The sequence below is a fragment of the Lepisma saccharinum genome, chromosome 10 (genome assembly GCF_977018435.1).
Source record: "Lepisma saccharinum chromosome 10, izLepSacc3.1, whole genome shotgun sequence".
Lineage (NCBI taxonomy): Eukaryota > Metazoa > Arthropoda > Insecta > Zygentoma > Lepismatidae > Lepisma > Lepisma saccharinum.
Genome location: NC_139238.1, coordinates 82256447 through 82272401, shown reverse-complemented (window position 1 = coordinate 82272401; position 15955 = coordinate 82256447). Strand labels below are relative to the sequence as shown.

Here is a 15955-nt window from a genome sequence, read left to right as displayed (position 1 = left end):
ACCGGCTGTGGTAGTTTGCTATCCTGAGCGCTTATCATTTGCTTCCCATCAGTCACAGCAGCGTAGGTGTATTACTAGATGGCGACTCCCGTGCAGAAGTTCTTTTGTGTCATTGAATTTGCAAAGTGTGGTTCTGCTGTATCAGTTCAGCGAGCTTTTTCGAGGGTGATTTCGAAGTGATCCTCCATCTGATAACATAACAACATTCGTTGATGGATTGATAAGTTTCATCAACTAGATGTGTCTGCAAAGGGAAGACTTCTGGATGTCCAAGTGTATCGAACAAAAGTGTCGAGAAGCAATGGACTACTGGATGGATGTGTGCCGTGTCACGAAAGGTTCTCACATTGAACATTTATGAGGCACACTATGTAAACTTGTTGAGTTGTTGTTTACTCACATATAAGCATTGTCCTTATATAAGGGAAATTGAACGACTATGAAACCCCGATAATTCTTTTGGGGCACACTGTATTTGTGGAGTTGTGTTTATTTTCATATGTTTAGTAGGGATGAGCAGATCTGAATCTGAGACGATTTTGGGCGTAGATGCTGAGATTTGAATACTAAATACAGAATTTGGAATTCAGGTCCAGAGTCTAAGGTTGATACTGAATCTTGGATCTAACTAAGTAACTCTCTAGCCTTCTTAAACCCAAAGATTTATGCAGCAACACAAGCCTTCCATCTGTTGCTATCCTGGGCAAGATCAATCCAATCTTTTCCATCCTTACCGATTTCCTTTAGGTCCATTTCAACGTTATTCCTCTATCTTCATCTTGGCCTTCCTACAGGAATCTAGCATCTGAGTTTCAAATACGAAATCCAAGACTCTATTAGATCCTGGCACATACCGAATTCAGGATTTGGATATCAGATCCAGGATCTGCAGTGTTGCTGAATTCAGGATTTGAAATCCAGATATTGGATCCTGGATTCAAATCTTGCAAGAGTCAGATAATTCATATTTGAACACCCGTCACCAGTGTTTCCAGAGCTGCACAACATTCACTAGTGTAGTGCAGGTTTTTGTGCTCTCTCGAAGTAGTTGCAAGTCACAGTTTTGGTAGGTTTGTGTTGGAAGGTTATGCACAGGCACAACTAGGACTGACAAGAGGATGGAAGAAATTTTCATCAATAGCACTCCCCCTTGAAGAATTCAAGTAAAAATCGTTGATTGTAATAGAAATTCATAGCAAGATTATTACAATTTTGTCTCATGTGTGTGCATTAGGGGAGACCAGGGCAAAATGATCCCCTGGGGCAAAATGATCATTCATAATTTCTGCTCGGTTAGTGGAAGTATCATGTGGGCAATTCAGGTACTACCTCTTCAGTTGAGGTGAAGACTGTCGGTGAGAGTTAATTTTGATCTCAATATTTTGTTTAAAATTTACGGCAAAATGTTATTGCAAGACCTCTTGATTTAAGAAAAGTGATTATTTTTCAGCACTGTATGTATGGAATTGTATCACTGAATATAATCACAAATATTTAGGTGTTTAAAGCATGTAATAGGGTTACTTGCATATTTGTCCTGCCCATTTAAGATGCCGTTTTGTCGTGGCATTGAGTTTTCTACAGTAACAATCAACATTTGGGGCTTAGTGCTCACTCTATAAGGAGCAACAGTTCTGATAGTGATAATGATAATTCAGAGTGTATTTACTGCAGTGATGCATTCTGTTCATGATGAAGGCTAGATTATAAGTCAGATGTGTAAACAATGGCCTCGTGAACAATGTGCTGGAGTGGATGATGACGTTGACTTCATTTGTGATCTCTGTAAGTAATACATGAAAATTCATGTCCCAGTTAAATGTATAAAGTGCTATAGCTGTTTATTTTTTCATTTCTAAAGTAACATTCTAGTTTTCTACTTTTTGACAAGGCATTTACTTGTAACATACCTAAGAAACAGGGGATCACATTGCCCTGGGACAAAGTGATTATTTGCATCATCTTATGTTTGCCTTTACTCTGTAGTACATTTCAATTTAAAATTTCCCAATCAATTCTAAATAATAGATGTGCACTAAAACACATGTGTAATAGCAGTGGCATAGCGTGACATTTTCAAAGGTGTTGCCCGCCATCAGTACGACAATTATTCTGCTAGATGTTATCATCTACAACCCCCCCAAAAAAGAACATGCCTTCGACCTAGATTTTTGTTCATTTCATTGTGTTTCTTTTTTTGCAATCCACTCAGTGATCTAGCCACACGCACTCCTACCAAGAACTCCCACTCATGAGACAGTTACCACGAAAATCCAATGAATAGTGGTTGGGCCTTGTCAATTCTTAATATGTTTCTTTGCAAATGAGGTGGAAAGGGGAAGAAGAAGAACGATACATTTCTCAGGCCAGTTGGATGTTTGTGCAGTAAGCAGATGACAGAATTCCGCTCCTCTAGCGATGATCAAATTGTGAAAGGGAACTCCAGCTGTACGTACTACTGTTGCCAACTTAGTATTTTGCAGCAAGGTTTGTCCAAATCACGAATCACACCAAGAAACTATATTTTTGTCTAGTACCTAACCGGTCTCAGTTGTAGTTCAAGGCAGTTTAGGCTTTGCAGTCTAGATGTAGTTGCTTCAGAGAAATAGTATCCCCATTTTGGGCAGGATTTAGCTCTTTCCTGCCAATCCGATGTGACAACACTGGCATATACCGGCAGGACCAACTGGTAACTGGGCCCCTGAACAGGCATATGAATATCCCCGTAAAACGCTTTGCCCCAAAGTCTTCCCTCCCTCTTCCCTTGCATTCGCACCCTCCCCTCTTGTTACATCTTCAGGGTAGCAGAACAGTCTCCCTTTTTGCTTCTGTCAGCTGCAGAAACAAATGTCCTCTGCAATATCTACTCGACGGCAACACTATTGGTTAATGTACAATGTTAATGTTGTATTTAGCAATGTTGTTATTTTATTCAAAACAACATTTTAATTCTTCATATTTTGCTGTTACATGCGGTAACACCAGTTACATGCATGCCATGTAATAGTCTTTATTGTATTGCGATGTTCATGTGAAATATGGTTTGATTTACTTTACAGGAATCATTTAGCCCTGTCTCCCCTATTACTAGACTCTGTGGTGCCTTACCTGTATGGAAACAAAACTATCCTGCAACAAACAGTCCAAAATGGTGTATGGCATTGTTAATTCTGTGTTATATTGGGCAACTTTTACCGTGAATTACTATCTTATGAATACAATTATTACTTATTCAATTCTACAGAAGAATATTAACAAATATCTTGTTAGAACAAATTCTAATGATGCATGTGCCTTAAATATAATACAATGCTACAATGAAATATATTTTTATAACTGAGACTATTAATTAATACCAAACATTTTGTTACAACAATGACAAGTGTTTCCGATTTGGACTGATTTAAAAAAATCCATGCATAAACAATTGGTCATTACTTGGAAAATTGTATATCACGTCATCATCATCAACAAATCATATATAATAACTGTTAGTTTTTATAACTAAAAAAAAACTATTTTTAAATACACTTGAAGTAACTTAGAGAAATGGCTGTACTGGGAGTGAAGTGAGCAAGAAAATTTCACTACAACTATTTCCTTCCAAGCCAACAACAATGGAATTTTATGGAGTGGCAATATTTTCACAGTTATCAGACACTGCTACTATTTTCCAAGTTTTTCACTCTTTTACTTGCTCAGCAACCCTTTCATTGAACGCACACCTGACCTTCACCATAGCCATGGCTCTGCATGGGTCTGATTATGAGTAGTAGGAATTTAAAAAAATGCACCAAATGTGTTCTCAACAGGTAGCTGAGGGGATGTAGTGAGATTTTGAGTAACATGTATCATGTTCAGCCCTGCATATGTAGTGGAGATGCAGGAAGATATGACATGAAGGACTTGTTATTTCTTAACCATAATCAAGGCTCACAACAAATCTGCATGCTGTGTTTATTTGTTAAACATCAGATGCTATGATATGAAGGTCATTAATCTAGGATTACCTTAGCCCCCATTTGCACTCTGTGCTTGTTTGTTGAGCATCAGATGTTATGATATGAAGATCTCTTCATTGTTACACCATTAATCCAGGCTTACCTTAGCCAATTTGCACTCTGTGCTTGTTTCTTGAGCATCAGATGTTATCACCTGAAGGCATTTTCTTTGTTTCACCATTAATCTAGGCTTACCATAGCCAATTTGCACTCTGTGCTTGTTTGTTGAGCATCATCGGATGTTATGACATGAAGGTATCTTCATTATTTCACCATTAATCTAGGCTTACCTTAGCCAATTTGCACTCTGTGCTCTTTTGTTGAGCATCAGAAGTTATGACGTGAAGCTATCTTCTTTGTTTCACCATTAATCTAGGCTTACCTTAGCCAATTTGCACTCTGTGCTTGTTTGTTAAGCATCAGATGTTATGATATGAAGGTGTCTTCATTATTTCAACATTAATCTAGGCTTACCATAACCAATTTGCACTCTGTGCTTGTTTGTTGAGCATCAGATGTTATGATATGAAGATCTCTTCATTGTTACACCATTAATCCTGGTTTACCTTAGCCAATTTGCACTCTGTGCTTGTTTGTTGAGCATCAGATGTTATGATATGAAGATCACTTCATTGTTACACCATTAATATAGGCTTACCTTAGCCAATTTGCACTCTGTGCTTGTTTGTTGAGCATCACCGGATGTTATGACATGAAGGTGACTTCATTAGTTCCCCATTAAACTAGGCTTACCTTAACCAATTTGCACTCTGTGCTTGTTTGTTGAGCATCAGATGTTATGATATGAAGATCACTTCATTGTTACACCATTAATCTAGGCTTACCTTAACCAATTTGCACTCTGTGCTTGTTTGTTGAGCATCATGAGATGTTATGACATTAAGGTGTCTTCATTATTTCACCATTAATCTAGGCTTACCTTAGCCAATTTGCACTCTGTGCTTGTTTGTTAAGCATCAGATGTTATGATATGAAGGTGTCTTCATTATTTCAACATTAATCTAGGCTTACCATAACCAATTTGCACTCTGTGCTTGTTTGTTGAGCATCAGATGTTATGATATGAAGATCTCTTCATTGTTACACCATTAATCCTGGTTTACCTTAGCCAATTTGCACTCTGTGCTTGTTTGTTGAGCATCAGATGTTATGATATGAAGATCACTTCATTGTTACACCATTAATATAGGCTTACCTTAGCCAATTTGCACTCTGTGTTTGTTTGCTGAGCATCACCGGATGTTATGACATGAAGGTGTCTTCATTAGTTCCCCATTAAACTAGGCTTACCTTAACCAATTTGCACTCTGTGCTTGTTTGTTGAGCATCAGATGTTATGATATGAAGATCACTTCATTGTTACACCATTAATCTAGGCTTACCTTAACCAATTTGCACTCTGTGCTTGTTTGTTGAGCATCATGAGATGTTATGACATTAAGGTGTCTTCATTATTTCACCATTAATCTAGGCTTACCTTAACGAATTTGCACTCTGTGCTTGTTTGTTGAGCATCAGATGTTATGATATGAAGGTCTATTCATTGTTACACCATTAATCGAGGCTCACCTTAGCCAATTTGCACTCTGTGTTTGTTTGTTGAGCATCAGAAGTTATCATGTGAAGGTATCTTATTTGTTTCACCATTAATCTAGGCTTACCTTAGCCAATTTGCATTCTGTGCTTGTTTGTTAACCATCATCGGATGTTATGACATGAAGGTGTCATCATTATTTCACCATTAATCTAGGCTTACCTTAGCCAATTTGCACTCTGTTCTTGTTTGTTGAGCATCAAATGTTATCACATGAAGGTATCTTCTTTGTTTCATCATTAATCTAGGCATACCATGGCCAATTTGCACTCTGTGCTTGTTTGTTGAGCATCACCGGATGTTATGACATGAAGGTGTCTTCATTAGTTCCCCATTAATCTAGGCTTACCTTAACCAATTTGCACTCTGTGCTTGTTTGTTGAGCATCAGATGTTATGAAATGAAGATCACTTCATTGTTACACCATTAATATAGGCTTATCTTAGCCAATTTGCACTCTGTGCTTGATTGTTGAGCATCATGAGATATTATGACATTAAGGTGTCTTCATTATTTCACCATTAATCTAAACTTACCTTAACCAATTTGCACTCTGTGCTTGTTTGTTGAGCATCAGATGTTATGATATGAAGGTCTATTCATTGTTACACCATTAATCGAGGCTCACCTTAGCCAATTTGCACTCTGTGCTTGTTTGTTGAGCATCAGAAGTTATCATGTGAAGGTATCTTATTTGTTTCACCATTAATCTAGGCTTACCTTAGCAAATTTCCACTCTGTGCATGTTTGTTAAGCATCATCGGATGTTATGACATGAAGGTGTCATCATTATTTCACCATTAATCTAGGCTTACCTTAGCCAATTTGCACTCTGTTCTTGTTTGTTGAACATCGATGTTATGACATGAAGGTCTCCTCATTGTTACACCATTAATCCAGGCTTACCTTAGCCAATTTGCACTCGGTGCTTGTTTGTTGAACATCAGATGTTATCACGTGAAGGTATCTTCTTTGTTTCATCATTGATCTAGGCTTACCATGGCCAATTTGCACTCTGTGCTTGTTTGTTGAGCATCACCGGATGTTATGACATGAAGGTGTCTTCATTAGTTCCCCATTAATCTAGGCTTACCTTAACCAATTTGCACTCTGTGCTTGTTTGTTGAGCATCAGATGTTATGATATGAAGATCACTTCATTGTTACACCATTAATATAGGCTTACCTTAGCCAATTTGCACTCTGTGCTTGTTTGTTGAGCATCATGAGATGTTATGACATTAAGGTGTCTTCATTATTTCACCATTAATCTAGGCTTACCTTAACGAATTTGCACTCTGTGCTTGTTTGTTGAGCATTAGATGTTATGATATGAAGGTCTATTCATTGTTACACCATTAATTGAGGCTCACCTTAGCCAATTTGCACTCTGTGCTTGTTTGTTGAGCATCAGAAGTTATCATGTGAAGGTATCTTATATGTTTCACCATTAATCTAGGCTTACCTTAGCCAATTTGCACTATGTGCTTCTTTGTTAAGCATCATCGGATGTTATGACATGAAGGTGTCATCATTATTTCACCATTAATCTAGGCTTACCTTAGCCAATTTGCACTCTGTTCTTGTTTGTTGAGCATCAGATGTTATCACGTGAAGGTATCTTCTTTGTTTCATCATTAATCTAGGCTTACCATGGCCAATTTGCACTCTGTGCTTGTTTGTTGAGCATCACCGGATGTTATGACATGAAGGTGTCTTCATTAGTTCCCCATTAATCTAGGCTTACCTTAACCAATTTGCACTCTGTGCTTGTTTGTTGAGCATCAGATGTTATGATATGAAGATCACTTCATTGTTACACCATTAATATAGTCTTACCTTAGCCAATTTGCACTCTGTGCTTGTTTGTTGAGCATCATGAGATATTATGACATTAAGGTGTCTTCATTATTTCACCATTAATCTAGGCTTACCTTAACGAATTTGCACTCTGTGCTTGTTTGTTGAGCATCAGATGTTATGATATGAAGGTCTATTCATTGTTACACCATTAATCGAGGCTCATCTTAACCAATTTGCACTCTGTGCTTGTTTGTTGAGCATCAGAAGTTATCATGTGAAGGTATCTTATTTGTTTCACCATTAATCTAGGCTTACCTTAGCCAATTTGCACTCTGTGCTTGTTTGTTAAGCATCATCGGATGTTATGACATGAAGGTGTCATCATTATTTCACCATTAATCTAGGCTTACCTTAGCCAATTTGCACTCTGTTTTTGTTTGTTGAGCATCAGATGTTATGATATGAAGGTCTATTCATTGTTACACCATTAATCGAGGCTCACCTTAGCCAATTTGCACTCTGTGCTTGTTTGTTGAGCATCAGAAGTTATCATGTGAAGGTATCTTATTTGTTTCACCATTAATCTAGGCTTACCTTAGCCAATTTCCACTCTGTGCATGTTTGTTAAGCATCATCGGATGTTATGACATGAAGTGTCATCATTATTTCACCATTAATCTAGGCTTACCTTAGCCAATTTTCACTCTGTTCTTGTTTGTTGAGCATCGATGTTATGACATGAAGGTCTCCTCATTGTTACACCATTAATCCAGGCTTACCTTAGCCAATTTGCACTCTGTGCTTGTTTGTTGAGCATCAGATGTTATCACGTGAAGGTATCTTCTTTGTTTCATCATTGATCTAGGCTTACCATGGCCAATTTGCACTCTGTGCTTGTTTGTTGAGCATCACCGGATGTTATGACATGAAGGCGTTTTCATTAGTTCCCCATTAATCTAGGCTTATCTTAACCAATTTGCACTCTGTGCTTGTTTGTTGAGCATCAGATGTTATGATATGAAGATCACTTCATTGTTACACCATTAACATAGTCTTACCTTAGCCAATTTGCACTCTGTGCTTGTTTGTTGAGCATCATGAGATATTATGACATTAAGGTGTCTTCATTATTTCACCATTAATCTAGGCTTACCTTAACGAATTTGCACTCTGTGCTTGTTTGTTGAGCATCAGATGTTATGATATGAAGGTCTATTCATTGTTACACCATTAATCGAGGCTCACCTTAGCCAATTTGCACTCTGTGCTTGTTTGTTGATCATCAGAAGTTATCATGTGAAGGTATCTTATATGTTTCACCATTAATCTAGGCTTACCTTAGCCAATTTGCACTCTGTGCTTCTTTGTTAAGCATCATCGGATGTTATGACATGAAGGTGTCATCATTATTTCACCATTAATCTAGGCTTACCTTAGCCAATTTGCACTCTGTTCTTGTTTGCTGAGCATCAGATGTTATCACGTGAAGGTATCTTCTTTGTTTCATCATTAATCTAGGCTTACCATGGCCAATTTGCACTCTGTGCTTGTTTGTTGAGCATCACCGGATGTTATGACATGAAGGTGTCTTCATTAGTTCCCCATTAATCTAGGCTTACCTTAACCAATTTGCACTCTGTGCTTGTTTGTTGAGCATCAGATGTTATGATATGAAGATCACTTCATTGTTACACCATTAATATAGTCTTACCTTAGCCAATTTGCACTCTGTGCTTGTTTGTTGAGCATCATGAGATATTATGACATTAAGGTGTCTTCATTATTTCACCATTAATCTAGGCTTACCTTAACGAATTTGCACTCTGTGCTTGTTTGTTGAGCATCAGATGTTATGATATGAAGGTCTATTCATTGTTACACCATTAATCGAGGCTCACCTTAGCCAATTTGCACTCTGTGCTTGTTTGTTGAGCATCAGAAGTTATCATGTGAAGGTATCTTATTTGTTTCACCTTTAATCTAGGCTTACCTTAGCCAATTTGCACTCTGTGCTTGTTTGTTAAGCATCATCGGATGTTATGACATGAAGGTGTCATCATTATTTCACCATTAATCTAGGCTTACCTTAGCCAATTTGCACTCTGTTTTTGTTTGTTGAGCATCAATGTTATGACATGAAGGTCTCCTCATTGTTACACCATTAATCCAGGCTTACCTTAGCCAATTTGCACTCTGTGCTTGTTTGTTGAGCATCAGATGTTATCACGTGAAGGTATCTTCTTTGTTTCATCATTAATCTAGGCTTACCATGGCCAACTTGCACTCTGTGCTTGTTTGTTGAGCATCACCGGATGTCATGACATGAAGGTGTCTTCATTAGTTCCCCATTAATCTAGGCTTACCTTAACCAATTTGCACTCTGTGCTTGTTTGTTGAGCATCAGATGTTATGATATGAAGATCACTTCATTGTTACACCATTAATATAGGCTTACCTTTACCAATTTGCACTCTGTGCTTGTTTGTTGAGCATCATGAGATGTTATGACATTAAGGTGTCTTCATTATTTCACCATTAACCTAGGCTTACCTTAACCAATTTGCACTCTGTGCTTGTTTGTTGAGCATCAGATGTTATGATATGAAGGTCTATTCATTGTTACACCATTAATCGAGGCTCACCTTAGCCAATTTGCACTCTGTGCTTGTTTGTTGAGCATCAGAAGTTATCATGTGAAAGTATCTTATTTGTTTCACCATTAATCTAGGCTTACCTTAGTCAATTTGCATTCTGTGCTTGTTTGTTAAGCATCATCGGATGTTATGACATGAAGGTGTCATCATTATTTCACCATTAATCTAGGCTTACCTTAGCCAATTTGCACTCTGTTCTTGTTTGTTGAGCATCGATGTTATGACATGAAGGTCTCCTCATTGTTACACCATTAATCGAGGCTTACCTTAGCAAATTTGCACTCTTTTGCTTGTTTGTTGATCATCAGTGTTATGACATTAAGGTGTCTTCATTGTTACACCATTAATCTAGGCTTACTTTGGCAATTTGCACTCTTTGTTTGTATGTTGAGCATCAGATGTTATGACATGACACGATTCTTTCACCATTAATCTAGGCTCACCTTAGCCAATTTGCACTTTGTGCTTGTTTGTTGAGCATCTAATGTTGTGATATGATAAGGTGTGTTCATTGTCTCACCATATTCTAGACTTACCTTAACCAATTTGCACTCTGTGCTTGTTTGTTGAGCATCGATGTTATGACATGAAGGTGTCTTCACTGTTCACACCATTTAATCTAGGCTTGCCTTAGCCAATTTGTACTCTGTGCTTGTTTGTTGAGCATCAGATTTTATCACATGAAGGTATCTTCTTTGCTTCACCATTAATCTAGGCTTACCCCAGTCAATTTACACTCTGTGCTTGTTTGTTGAGCATCAGATATTATGACATGATAAGGTGTCTTCATTGTTGCACCATTAATCTAGGCTTACCTTAACCAATTTGCACTCTGTGCTTGTTTGTTGAGCATCATATGTTATGACATGATAAGGTGTCTTCATTGTTGCACCATTAATCTAGGCTTACCTTAACCAATTTGCACTCTGTGCTTGTTTGTTGAGCATCATGAGATGTTATGACATTAAGGTGTCTTCATTATTTCACCATTAATCTAGGCTTACCTTAACGAATTTGCACTCTGTGCTTGTTTGTTGAGCATTAGATGTTATGATATGAAGGTCTATTCATTGTTACACCATTAATTGAGGCTCACCTTAGCCAATTTGCACTCTGTGCTTGTTTGTTGAGCATCAGAATTTATCATGTGAAGGTATCTTATATGTTTCACCATTAATCTAGGCTTACCTTAGCCAATTTGCACTATGTGCTTCTTTGTTAAGCATCATCGGATGTTATGACATGAAGGTGTCATCATTATTTCACCATTAATCTAGGCTTACCTTAGCCAATTTGCACTCTGTTCTTGTTTGTTGAGCATCAGATGTTATCACGTGAAGGTATCTTCTTTGTTTCATCATTAATCTAGGCTTACCATGGCCAATTTGCACTCTGTGCTTGTTTGTTGAGCATCACCGGATGTTATGACATGAAGGTGTCTTCATTAGTTCCCCATTAATCTAGGCTTACCTTAACCAATTTGCACTCTGTGCTTGTTTGTTGAGCATCAGATGTTATGATATGAAGATCACTTCATTGTTACACCATTAATATAGTCTTACCTTAGCCAATTTGCACTCTGTGCTTGTTTGTTGAGCATCATGAGATATTATGACATTAAGGTGTCTTCATTATTTCACCATTAATCTAGGCTTACCTTAACGAATTTGCACTCTGTGCTTGTTTGTTGAGCATCAGATGTTATGATATGAAGGTCTATTCATTGTTACACCATTAATCGAGGCTCACCTTAACCAATTTGCACTCTGTGCTTGTTTGTTGAGCATCAGAAGTTATCATGTGAAGGTATCTTATTTGTTTCACCATTAATCTAGGCTTACCTTAGCCAATTTGCACTCTGTGCTTGTTTGTTAAGCATCATCGGATGTTATGACATGAAGGTGTCATCATTATTTCACCATTAATCTAGGCTTACCTTAGCCAATTTGCACTCTGTTTTTGTTTGTTGAGCATCAGATGTTATGATATGAAGGTCTATTCATTGTTACACCATTAATCGAGGCTCACCTTAGCCAATTTGCACTCTGTGCTTGTTTGTTGAGCATCAGAAGTTATCATGTGAAGGTATCTTATTTGTTTCACCATTAATCTAGGCTTACCTTAGCCAATTTCCACTCTGTGCATGTTTGTTAAGCATCATCGGATGTTATGACATGAAGTGTCATCATTATTTCACCATTAATCTAGGCTTACCTTAGCCAATTTTCACTCTGTTCTTGTTTGTTGAGCATCGATGTTATGACATGAAGGTCTCCTCATTGTTACACCATTAATCCAGGCTTACCTTAGCCAATTTGCACTCTGTGCTTGTTTGTTGAGCATCAGATGTTATCACGTGAAGGTATCTTCTTTGTTTCATCATTGATCTAGGCTTACCATGGCCAATTTGCACTCTGTGCTTGTTTGTTGAGCATCACCGGATGTTATGACATGAAGGCGTCTTCATTAGTTCCCCATTAATCTAGGCTTATCTTAACCAATTTGCACTCTGTGCTTGTTTGTTGAGCATCAGATGTTATGATATGAAGATCACTTCATTGTTACACCATTAACATAGTCTTACCTTAGCCAATTTGCACTCTGTGCTTGTTTGTTGAGCATCATGAGATATTATGACATTAAGGTGTCTTCATTATTTCACCATTAATCTAGGCTTACCTTAACGAATTTGCACTCTGTGCTTGTTTGTTGAGCATCAGATGTTATGATATGAAGGTCTATTCATTGTTACACCATTAATCGAGGCTCACCTTAGCCAATTTGCACTCTGTGCTTGTTTGTTGATCATCAGAAGTTATCATGTGAAGGTATCTTATATGTTTCACCATTAATCTAGGCTTACCTTAGCCAATTTGCACTCTGTGCTTCTTTGTTAAGCATCATCGGATGTTATGACATGAAGGTGTCATCATTATTTCACCATTAATCTAGGCTTACCTTAGCCAATTTGCACTCGGTTCTTGTTTGCTGAGCATCAGATGTTATCACGTGAAGGTATCTTCTTTGTTTCATCATTAATCTAGGCTTACCATGGCCAATTTGCACTCTGTGCTTGTTTGTTGAGCATCACCGGATGTTATGACATGAAGGTGTCTTCATTAGTTCCCCATTAATCTAGGCTTACCTTAACCAATTTGCACTCTGTGCTTGTTTGTTGAGCATCAGATGTTATGATATGAAGATCACTTCATTGTTACACCATTAATATAGTCTTACCTTAGCCAATTTGCACTCTGTGCTTGTTTGTTGAGCATCATGAGATATTATGACATTAAGGTGTCTTCATTATTTCAGCATTAATCTAGGCTTACCTTAACGAATTTGCACTCTGTGCTTGTTTGTTGAGCATCAGATGTTATGATATGAAGGTCTATTCATTGTTACACCATTAATCGAGGCTCACCTTAGCCAATTTGCACTCTGTGCTTGTTTGTTGAGCATCAGAAGTTATCATGTGAAGGTATCTTATTTGTTTCACCTTTAATCTAGGCTTACCTTAGCCAATTTGCACTCTGTGCTTGTTTGTTAAGCATCATCGGATGTTATGACATGAAGGTGTCATCATTATTTCACCATTAATCTAGGCTTACCTTAGCCAATTTGCACTCTGTTTTTGTTTGTTGAGCATCAATGTTATGACATGAAGGTCTCCTCATTGTTACACCATTAATCCAGGCTTACCTTAGCCAATTTGCACTCTGTGCTTGTTTGTTGAGCATCAGATGTTATCACGTGAAGGTATCTTCTTTGTTTCATCATTAATCTAGGCTTACCATGGCCAATTTGCACTCTGTGCTTGTTTGTTGAGCATCACCGGATGTCATGACATGAAGGTGTCTTCATTAGTTCCCCATTAATCTAGGCTTACCTTAACCAATTTGCACTCTGTGCTTGTTTGTTGAGCATCAGATGTTATGATATGAAGATCACTTCATTGTTACACCATTAATATAGGCTTACCTTTACCAATTTGCACTCTGTGCTTGTTTGTTGAGCATCATGAGATGTTATGACATTAAGGTGTCTTCATTATTTCACCATTAACCTAGGCTTACCTTAACCAATTTGCACTCTGTGCTTGTTTGTTGAGCATCAGATGTTATGATATGAAGGTCTATTCATTGTTACACCATTAATCGAGGCTCACCTTAGCCAATTTGCACTCTGTGCTTGTTTGTTGAGCATCAGAAGTTATCATGTGAAAGTATCTTATTTGTTTCACCATTAATCTAGGCTTACCTTAGTCAATTTGCATTCTGTGCTTGTTTGTTAAGCATCATCGGATGTTATGACATGAAGGTGTCATCATTATTTCACCATTAATCTAGGCTTACCTTAGCCAATTTGCACTCTGTTCTTGTTTGTTGAGCATCGATGTTATGACATGAAGGTCTCCTCATTGTTACACCATTAATCGAGGCTTACCTTAGCAAATTTGCACTCTTTTGCTTGTTTGTTGATCATCAGTGTTATGACATTAAGGTGTCTTCATTGTTACACCATTAATCTAGGCTTACTTTGGCAATTTGCACTCTTTGTTTGTATGTTGAGCATCAGATGTTATGACATGACACGATTCTTTCACCATTAATCTAGGCTCACCTTAGCCAATTTGCACTTTGTGCTTGTTTGTTGAGCATCTAATGTTGTGATATGATAAGGTGTGTTCATTGTCTCACCATATTCTAGACTTACCTTAACCAATTTGCACTCTGTGCTTGTTTGTTGAGCATCGATGTTATGACATGAAGGTGTCTTCACTGTTCACACCATTTAATCTAGGCTTGCCTTAGCCAATTTGTACTCTGTGCTTGTTTGTTGAGCATCAGATTTTATCACATGAAGGTATCTTCTTTGCTTCACCATTAATCTAGGCTTACCCCAGTCAATTTACACTCTGTGCTTGTTTGTTGAGCATCAGATATTATGACATGATAAGGTGTCTTCATTGTTGCACCATTAATCTAGGCTTACCTTAACCAATTTGCACTCTGTGCTTGTTTGTTGAGCATCATATGTTATGACATGATAAGGCGTCTTCATTGTTACAACATTAATGTAGGCTTACGTTAGCCAATTTGCACTCTGTGCTTGTTTGTTGAGCATCAGATGTTATGACATGAAGGTGTCCTCATTGTTACACCATTAATCTATGCTTACCTTAGCCAATTTGCACTCTGTGCTTGTTTGTTGAGCATCGGATGTTATGACATGAAGGTGTCCTCATTGTTTCACCATCAATCTATGCTTACCCTAGTCAATTTACACTCTGTGCTTGTTTGTTGAGCATCAGATGTTATGACATGATAAGGTGTATTCATTGTTGCAGCTTTAATCTAGGCTTACCTTAACCAATTTGCACTCTTTTGCTTGTTTGTTAAGCATCATCAGATGTTATGACATTGAAGTCTCTTCATTGGTACACCATTAGTCTAGACTTACCTTAGCCAATTTGCACTCTGTGCTTGTTTGTTGAGCATCAGATGTTATGACATGAACATATCTTCATTGTTACACCATTAATCTAGACTTAACTTAGCCAATTTGCACTGTGTGCTTGTTTGTTGAGCATCGGATGTTATGACATGAAGGTGTCCTCATTGTTTCACCATTAATCTATGCTCACCTTAGCCAATTTGCACTCTGTGCTTGTTTGTTGAGCATCATGAGATGTTATGACATTAAGGTGTCTTCATTATTTCACCATTAACCTAGGCTTACCTTAACCAATTTGCACTCTGTGCTTGTTTGTTGAGCATCAGATGTTATGATATGAAGGTCTATTCATTGTTACACCATTAATCGAGGCTCACCTTAGCCAATTTGCACTCTGTGCTTGTTTGTTGAGCATCAGAAGTTATC

General features: G+C 37.7%; 1 protein-coding gene across 1 annotated transcript in view; it reads right to left on the bottom strand.

The window, feature by feature from the left end:
- Positions 1-15955, bottom strand: part of LOC145993986 (rhodopsin-like) — a 64291-nt gene that overhangs the window by 6703 nt on the left and 41633 nt on the right. The window lies entirely within an intron of this gene.